The sequence below is a fragment of the Mercenaria mercenaria genome, chromosome 10 (genome assembly GCF_021730395.1).
Source record: "Mercenaria mercenaria strain notata chromosome 10, MADL_Memer_1, whole genome shotgun sequence".
NCBI lineage: Eukaryota > Metazoa > Mollusca > Bivalvia > Venerida > Veneridae > Mercenaria > Mercenaria mercenaria.
Window position 1 is genome coordinate 54,039,156 of NC_069370.1, and position 10,033 is coordinate 54,049,188.

Genomic DNA, 10,033 nt, shown 5'->3' on the forward strand with positions numbered 1-10,033 from the left:
ACAGTTGAAAATGCATTAGCAACCTGAAAACCAGCTATAGCAATACATAAACCCAAAAAGGAATCTTTCTGATCGAAAGGTGTTTCCTTTTTGTGTAACTGATGGATGGTATACCAGTATATGCACTTCACAGATATTTCAGTCTCAGTTATGTTGAACATTAGCATATTAAACGGGCCACTGACTAGCTTTTACACAAAGCTAATCTTATTCCAGTTAAAGTCAGTCTATCGATAACACATTATAGCTATAGCAGTCACTTTCATCATACCATTCCTGGCAACGGCTGTAGAACACCAGTATATAGGAGGCGATCCGTACATATTATGACACCTGTGCCATCCAGGGTGTCGGGTGACAGGGTGAGATCCCACTCTCTTTCTGTAAGCTCCTGATTGAATAGATTGGATAAAATACATTGTAATATGGGAAGACAACATCTTTTCGAGTTTGTGCATGTAAAAGAAAATTCAGACATATGAATATATCAATGTTAAATATCTCCCGTTCAGCTCATTTTGCCTCTGCATGCTCTCAATATTTTAGAAGAATATCGCCTTAATACAAATTAGAATCTATGGAATCTTCATGACATTTTACAAAAATGGGAAACATTTTACTGAAGACCACAGAAGACTGTATATCACAATATCAGATATACACCATGCACTTGTTTGAAAAAACACATAAATTTTGTTGAAAAGAGTGATTTAGAAATCCAAATATTGACAAAATAAATCTTTACAGAAATCATTAACGAATCCGCCATAGCCCACACATAATTACGCAAGTCAACATACAGCGTAATGGCAGAATTCATTTCAATTACATACAAGTAAGAAGGCAAATATTGACTGACTAATTCACAGTTATTGTATTTCTATAAATTCAGACAATTTGAAAATACATGTTTCTGCGCTAATGATAGATTATTTGGGTTTTTTTATACTTATTATACATACCTGACTTTCCTTTTTTAAATCAGGCAACAAGTTCAATATAAAAGTCAACTTCTATTAATGAATGAAGACTGACGAATGATCACTAACTTGAATCAAAACGAATTTTCTCAATCAGATATGCCGACATTTCTGCCTTTATTGCTTGATTGTTACAGTTTCTGTTAGTGTAACAATATAGTAAGTTTGACTCATGAATTCATGGGCACATTTCTAGTTAACTGCTTACTTTTATAGGATAAATGGGGAAATTTTCGTAACACAACCTTTTTATCTGGGCCAAGAAAGTCAACAATAAAACGGACATAAAGCATTAATATTCCACACAATTAGCAACTGATCCGGGTTATTTTTCAAATAATGATTTTGAATGATCTTACGAAAACCTGACTATCATAATTTTAAGCATTCATCTCACTCTGACACCAATGTTTGACTTTGTCATACAAAGCAACATTAGGTTTCATTTCGTTTAAAGCAATTCTTCTGAGAGCAAATATTTATGCAGCGAATCAGGTGCCCCCTTTGGCGTTTTCGAGTGGCTTACTCGAGTCCCCTTTGTTTACATATGTCTGATTAAAGTTGAACTTGTCAATTACAGTCCGCGTTTAAAAATACAAACAGAGCATAATACTTTATGACTTTGTTTATTTATGGTAATAGTTTGACCAAAAAGGTGAAATCAGTGACATTTCGTGCCAAATCAAGCATTGGTATTCTTTTTTATAAAATAAAAACAGATCAAGCCAGTACCTTTTCCTATTTCTCTATCATTCAGTTTGTCAGTCTGACTTACCGTCTGTCGGCCCGTCTGTCTGTCTGTCTGTTTGTCTGTCTGTCTATTTTTGTCTGTCTGGGTTTTTAGCTCGATTGTCGTCGTTGTTCAAAAAATGTTTAGAAATATTTTTTTAATTCTGACCTACAGTAAAGTTATGGTAATTCATGATGGACCTAATTTAGGAAATTCGGACCTTCCATTTGATTAGAATTTTTGAAAATGCTGCAACTCCCATGTTACGTCATCAGTGATATTCAGTTTCATAAAGACTAAAAGTAAAAAAAAAAAATCGAAGTTTGAGAAATATCCACCTTACAATAAAAACCATATTTCAAAATTTAAACACCATAAAAAAGTATATACATATACATTAAAAATGAGGCTCATAAAACACAAAACGACAGATAACTAGTTTTCATAATGTGATGTTTTATTACCTTATCTGACAACATCGTTCATCATAAAAATGCTGGCAATTTTAACAACTAGAAAGATTATATACCTAGCTTCTGTAACTAATAGCTCTGGGGAAAAAAATCATAAAATAACTTTGAGTGTACTTATGTTTATGTTTAACTTAAATCATATTCGGTAATTTTGGGGGAGTGTCACACCTGAAATCTGTTAGATAAGATCTGCCTAATAATAAAGATTAGCTAAAACACATTTTCAAGTTGGGATTGTGTTTTAAGTAATAACTAAACATCACCACTCTCTTTGAATAAATAGGATAGTATATTCTTTTATCGACTCCGAAGGGTGACATCGAACCCGAGACCTTTGCCGCCCTGGCAGGTTAGGCATAGCCGATCAAGTGGAGCGCCAGGCGTAACTTGGCAAACAAGAAACCTATATAATATATTCAAGTATTTTCGATTGAATTGCTTTAAAATATGGGAAACAGACCTTGAGAGTATGAACGAGACTTGCATATCTACCAACTCCAAGGAACGAGAGTAAGCCTACTTCCCCTACATCTTTAACAATAATACATTTTTGCACACATCTAACCAAATCTGTCAGCTTTTATTTCAACATCTTTTTTTTTTCTTTAAAAAAAAGGAAATCTGCTAAAAAGAGGCAGGGCTCTAGTGTTACTTTCACAGAAGAGGGAGCGTTTTATGCACTTTAAAGAATGTTTTCGCCATGATACTCGCATTTTTTTTTTATTAATTATACCCATGCAGACATTTGACCTTCAACGGCGTGCCTCGCAAACGAACTGAAACTGACTAAATGCGTTTGCAGAATCTTTGTATTACTTTTTATCATAAAGTTAAAGTGTGGAAGATTATGATTTTGTTTATTTCTTTGCTGGTTTTTCGTGATTTGGCATAGATTCTATACGGATTATATGAAACAATTCTCTAAAATTGGTGTCAAAAAACTTTCCTTTATATATTTTCACCAATGCGATTCCATATGATATCAGAGAAAAACATGTTCACGCAAAAACAGACTAAACATTAAATTAAAAAAGAAAAAAAAGTAATGCTCAGCAGTGCCGAGACAGCGACGACCACAGTCAATGCCGTGACCAGGATTCGAACCTGGGTTGTCGCGGCCACAACGCGAAGTACTAACCACTATACGATCACGGCTAAGCGCGCTGAGCTGTTAACGTGGGTTTAAAGTTAGTATATAAAGCTATGTAGGAAAATCGATACCGCACACTTTTCAAGAGAAATAACTTGTCTTATAAATTTGGCAATCTTCTTACACGGTTGTTTCCCGTGAGTAGAATCTACGGAGCAAATCACTCGATTCGAGTAAATCTACTGTGTACACTGTAACAGTAGATCTAGATTTAACATTTTTGCTTGAAAACGAAAAGCGATCTAAATGGATGCTTTCTCAGCCAGATATTATTGATAGATTCTAGTTTTCTCAACACTAGTGAAAATATAAAATAGACGCTCGTGGGAGGGAGACAATCCACTATAAAAATTCGACAGAATTACTAAAATTACGTCCCTTGTTCGCATACGGCAGTCATGGTCCAAAGAGTCTGTGATTCAGTCACTTCTTTTTGGCCTGTACAAACTGCTGTATAAACTTTTTGGCCTGTACAAATTGCTGTATAAACTGAAGAACCGACCGACAGGACGTAGGTGCCATCTTTCACTTAAATACTTTATGTAGAATCTACAAGTGCGAACGTTGCTGCAAGATGCAGCAAAAGGAAACTCATTTTATCCCCACTAGTGGCGTGAAACTCACAGTTTGATAGGAACAAGAAAACTATAACCCAAGTGTTATATGATGACGATTACGTTGGTATATTTACTTAGAAGGTTTTATTGTTGTTGTTTTCTTCACCTAGGGCCTACTCCTTAGGAGAACAGCTTCTGAATACGCAGCAATGAATAGGCCTATTGATTAAACAGTTCACTACTATAAACACCTTTACCACTATATACAGTCATATACTGATCAACTCGTATTTTGGAAGGACAAACAGTCAATGTTGTGCAATCAGCCACCTCTCAAGAAATACCATTGTTCTGATATTGCTAAAGGTCAGCCTGTAAGAAACCTACATTGAGATAATAGAGCAAGCTAGGATACTTTAAAATGCAAGTCACCTTGGTTCAAAGGCCAGTTTTTGCCTAATTGTTAGGTGACATTTGTAAAAAGTTTGACTACAATTATGCATATCAACCATTAAACACATAAATACTTAACTTAACAAAAAAAATCAAAATATAAAACTAAAAATATAACACACTACGTTTAAGGATGTTTGTTCCTAACGTATGTACTGTGCAATAAGTTTGGTGTTGATTACCAAAAGATTAGCTTAAGATACTTCAGCCCACCTGTTTATGTTTGTTTTGGACGGGACTATAAAAAAAATGAAAAAGCGGCATTTAGAGTTTTGGAAGCCAGGACTAACACAGAAATAGTAGTATAAAACTTACTTACTAGTATACACCATCCAATAAAAGTAACACAAGAAAAATGGGTTTAAAAATTAGCTTAAATTAACTTTACAAAGCAGTATCCCGAGTTTCGGTTGGAATAAAAGGCCTATACCCCGACCTCTATCATGAAATATATGTGCCAGATAGTTTAAAATAAACTTGTTACACACGAAAAAGGTAACATTCTTTCTGATGCATTCATCGAACTGAAATCGAAAGGAATTTTCCACGTGATGTCCGACACAAATTTCTTTCTTTTCTGCTCTTTGATTTCTTTCCTGCTTCTTATTTTTCTCGTTTGTGTTGTTAATTTTGGTGCCATTATTATGGGCCAGATCAGACATTAAAAATAAATATTTGAAATTTTGCAAATCGAAAGGAAAAAAATCGTCATTTACAACATACACTGCACTAAGCCCTCACAAATATTCCGCGCCTGTGGGCGCGGAGAATGAAATCCCCATCAAATATATCTAACTTTACTAAATATGATTGTTAAAAAACAGCCAGATTTTTAATGGTAGTACACATTTAAACTGTGTCTATATATCTATACATGTATACAGTGTGTACTCTTTAAAACCTAATGCATTGTACACAAAAACTTGTTAACCCTTAGCATGCTGGACACGATTGATTCTGCCATTGCGATCAGTGTAGATCATCCCTGCAGTCTGATCATGATCTGCACTGTCCGCCATTTAGTCAGTTATTTTGGTAAGCACCCCTTTTAACAGCTAAGGGCTAATTTTATGTTTACATAAACTATAAGACGTAACAGTTAAACTGCTCATGCTTTTAAATATGACATTTGTATCTATATATACCTTTATAGGTTTTAAGCCAAAAACGAGTCTTACAACCGTTTACTTTATAAATGCCTTACTTTTTCGCAAATTTTAGTTGATTGTACAAACATTGGCCAGCCACTGCTTGACTGACAATACAGGCTTTGTCGCAAGATTTTTGCAGTTTTCCTGTAAGCGACAAATAACAGACTATTTTGTAAATTTTCTAAGAGAACTGACTGAGATGTTATCATTTGATGACTTTGGATATATAGACTGACTACATTCACAATTTCAAAAATAAGTCTAGGAGCTTGTCTAGTATATACGTGGATGAAATATGGATACATTATGTAGGTTTCGATTAACGGATCCTGAAATTGCTGATCTTTCATCTTTAAAAATATCTTTAATAAATAACAAAATCTAATGCCTATATACCTAAATTACATTTACCCATTTTATTCATTAAAAATACGAAAACTGTCAAAGTGGTATTTATACATGTACAGCATACCGGTCACTAGACTTCGTAGACTGCGTTTTTCTTCTAATCCGGCTACCTTGACTACATTCATTTGACTACTCAGAACACTGCTCTTAAATGTTAGCTTAACCTTCTAAATTGTTGTCAATGGAATGAAATAGAAATAGAATATTGTTCTGTTCTAGTACACAAGCCTATTCATAGTAAACCGGAAATAAGACCTGCTCAGTCCACACACTTTTTTAACCTTCCACTGGAACATTACTATTTTCCACTCCATTGCCTTAGAGTATGTACAGAATGGTCGGAGTGCTCAAAGGAGTATATGGCTTCATGTTTTTATGTTTTTTCGTGTTATAACATCTGCTGAATCCAGAGGGATTGGTTGGTGCCCGAGCCCAGAATAGATCTAGACCTATCTGCTAGAAGACAGGTACGCCCATGTCGGTGCAGAATATGTACATCAATGCACCACTTTCAGATTAAAGACCAGGCGTGATTGGCAGTCCTGTGAAGGCTTTTGCTTATTTCATATATGAAACAAAGTTCCCAGGTACATTATAAATTGCTCTGTATACATTACAACTAACCGTCTATTATAGATATTCTTTGTTTGGACCATCTTTAAGTAATGCGAAGTAACAATGGACGGTGTATAATGTTTTACTATTTTTTTATTAACTTTACTATTTTTTTTTTTTACATTTTACATCACAATTGAATTCGCTGTTTGTGGAAACGCCTGCTTCGTTTGATGAACTGATTTTTCATCTGATTTTCCTGAAAACAAAAACAATGGCTATTTACATAATCTTACATCTTAATCTGAATTTTTAAACAATATCCGAAATAACATTGGAATTATAGCATGTTACAAGTAGTTAAATACTGAAGACCATTTACCTTAAGTTTATAAAATATTTTTTCTTAGATTTATTATGGATACACATTACAGAAACAAACTATAGAATGCAATAACCCTACCTGTTACTACATTTACTACATTTAGTAGTTGTCGCCGTGAGTGCCAGCATATGAGGATTTCTTGCCGATATTAAGACCGCCAGATCCAAGACCAGAGCCCAGAGTCGAGAACAAGATGTTGATCACAAAAATAAAAAGGAACACTGAAACCAGGAAAACAACGACAATTTATTTTCCACAACTCTAAAAACTGTTGTACTATGTATAAATACCTATTAGAAAGATTCACGTGTTTGAACCTAAATGCAATTTAAAAAAGAAAGAAAGAAAGAAAAAAAACGAACCCAAACAATATTCTAATCTACAAGGAAAAGATATCTTCATAAATTCGACAAAATGACTTATCACAAATGTATTTTTAAGATGCTAAGTGTAACCGGACTACTTACATTGAATTATACTTCCAAACATTCCGCCCATGCCCCCAGACGAGCCTCCGGCACCGCCAAGAAAACCTCCGAACCCTGAAGGTCCCGCCATGTGAGGCACATACCCATAGCCCATGGAACCCATGTTAGCCATATAGGGATAAGCTGTGAACTTTTTCTGCCCTGTCATAACACTGCCATAACCAACAGCCATACCGATACATGAGGCAAGAGCCAAACACCCGAGACAGACCATCTTGTTCATTCTAAACAAAGAATAAATAAATAAATAAATATTTTGAAACATGAAAATAATTCTCTGGCTTTCGCTTAATTTTTGACAATATTTCTAGGCAACGTTTCGATACATTTAAAAAAGAACACATCTAAAGTAACTCTATTTTTTGATAACTTCGTGATAGTATACGTTAAATGGCTTTATTTATTTACAGACACGCAGAAAATTTTGATTGATCATAAATATATTCCTTGTACTATATGATGGTATTGTCAATACATACAAGTATAATAAGTCGTTTTAACAAACAACATAGATTTGAAAGTCTGAGTTGGTGTATTTTCCTTTTAAAGTTAAGTTTAAGTAACAGAAATAAAATAAATTTTACATTAATATTATCTAAAAAAGTAAGACTTAGAAAATGTTACTTACTTGTATAACTGCTTGTAAAGCTGCAAAATTAAAAAAAAAACTTTTTGGTGTTTCTATGTTACTTTGGTTGTCGGTTTGTAAGACAATCAAGTTGTTGCTACTGTAGGCCTGTTCCAGTCCCTTTTTATAGGGATTGTAACCGCATGCGGAAGAGGAAACCCTTATCCTCCGCTTGGGAGGACGAGACCCTTCCCTGTGACTAAGTTTACCACCATATCACGTAAGAAAGTGCGTTATTATTAATAGAAAAAACCAATAAGTAACTTTAAAAATACATATAAAGTATTTTCTAACCAATAAATTATACATGTTGTTTTACAAAGTCAGATCAATAAGTAAGCGTATACATGAGTATTTTAGTATTAATTTAAAATGAGGTTCTCCCGTCGTTTTTTTCCTTGTCTCACAGTCTTGTGTTCAACGACTGATGTCCGGTAAAGCTTAACCCTTATCATGCTGGACACGATTGGTTCTACCTTTGCGACCAATGTAGATCATCAGCCTGCACGTCCGTGCAGTCTGATCAAGATCTGCACTGTTCGCCATTCAGTCAGTATCTTTTTGGCAAGCACCCCTTTTAACAGTTAATGGAACTGTACAAATTAAAAGATGGACAAATTCATTATAGAAATTTAGCAGGATAAGGGTTAGGTTTTAGATAAATTTGCATTTCAGATATAAAATAATCACATTTGAATGTAGATCCGACATACACGCATGGTTTTCGAAACTGGAATATTTTCGTTAAAACTCAGACATATACAATTAAAGGTGCTGGACAGATAGAGGTTCCATGCAATAATTATACATTGACAGAAATACACGTTTAGAAGATAAGACTATAATTCCTAGTTACCTCCCCTGACGGCCCGACCATATATCAGCACGAGATAGACTAAACCCCACATTGCAATGAGCACATCAAACACAACCAAGACCACACTCCGAAGAAGGATAACAACAAATTGACTGTAGTGGAGATACATTTCAAATCTTATAATCACAATATAAGATTGTGGGGACGGTTCGGGATAGGGGATGGAATACACCGCGAATATACAAGACAACAGTGAGTAATATCATATAAATACAGACAAAGTTGAAATTCGTGACACAAACTTGGAACTGTCAGACAACAGTAAGTAATATAATATAAATACAGACAAAGTTGAAACTCGTGACACAAACTTGGAACTGTCAGACAACCGTGAGTAATATAATATAAATACAGATAAAGTTGAAATTCGTGACACAAACTTGGAACTGTCAGACAACCGTGAGTAATATAATATAAATACAGATAAAGTTGAAATTCGTGACACAAACTTGGAACTGTCAGACAACCGTGAGTAATATCATATAAATACAGACAAAGTTGAAATTCGTGACACAAACTTGGAACTGTCAGACAACCGTGAGTAATATAATATAAATACAGACAAAGTTGAAATTCGTGACACAAGCTTGGAACTGTCAGACAACCGTGAGTATTCTAGCATAAAACTGCTGTTATTGTCCCTTTTCGGGGGTGTTTTAACAGGAGAGAAAACGTGTGTTAACAGAGAGATTCTCGCGCTCACGTGCTGTTATAACACCTTTTTATGTATGCGCGTTCCGTGGCAAAGCGTAAACGTATTACGGCCCCAAAACGGATAATTCAAAATGAAATGACGTCAACGTGACAAAACAACGCAGACTTTACCGCGCATTTCATGGAAATTTAATGACGTTGATGGACAATATATTCATTTACTTGGTTTTTACGCGTTTTATGCTAGAATAGCGTTAGCACATGTTCTTTTCATGTTATAACATCTTCAGAATCCCCCGGGAATCGTTGATACCCTCGCCCTACCGGGCTCGGGTACCAACCAATCCCTCGGGATTCTGCAGATGTTATAACATGAAAAAACATGCGTTATCCCTACAATATCATATAAATACAGACAAAGTTGAAATTCGTGACACAAACTTGGAACTGTCAGACAACAGTAGTAATAAAATGTAAATAAGACAAATTGAAATCGTGACACAAACTTTGGAACTGTCAGACAACCGTGAGTAATATAATATAA

At 34.8% G+C, this 10,033-nt stretch overlaps 1 long non-coding RNA gene and 1 other non-coding gene across 3 annotated transcripts; both read right to left on the reverse strand.

Annotated features, from left to right (window-relative positions):
* Positions 1–3,266: 3,266 nt before the first annotated feature.
* On the reverse strand, positions 3,267–3,338 carry Trnah-gug (transfer RNA histidin (anticodon GUG)). The gene has a single exon. It is a non-coding gene; the product is annotated as a tRNA-His (tRNA).
* Positions 3,339–6,592: 3,254 nt separating this feature from the next.
* LOC123560291 (uncharacterized) lies at positions 6,593–8,089 on the reverse strand. Of its 2 annotated transcripts, XR_006688174.2 has the most exons (4): positions 7,959–8,085; positions 7,310–7,554; positions 6,921–7,063; positions 6,593–6,716 (listed from the first exon to the last, which is right to left on the reverse strand). It is a non-coding gene; the product is annotated as an uncharacterized LOC123560291 (long non-coding RNA). The 2 variants fall into 2 exon arrangements; XR_008365950.1 differs by having other exon boundaries at positions 6,921–7,554; positions 7,959–8,089.
* Positions 8,090–10,033: the final 1,944 nt, after the last annotated feature.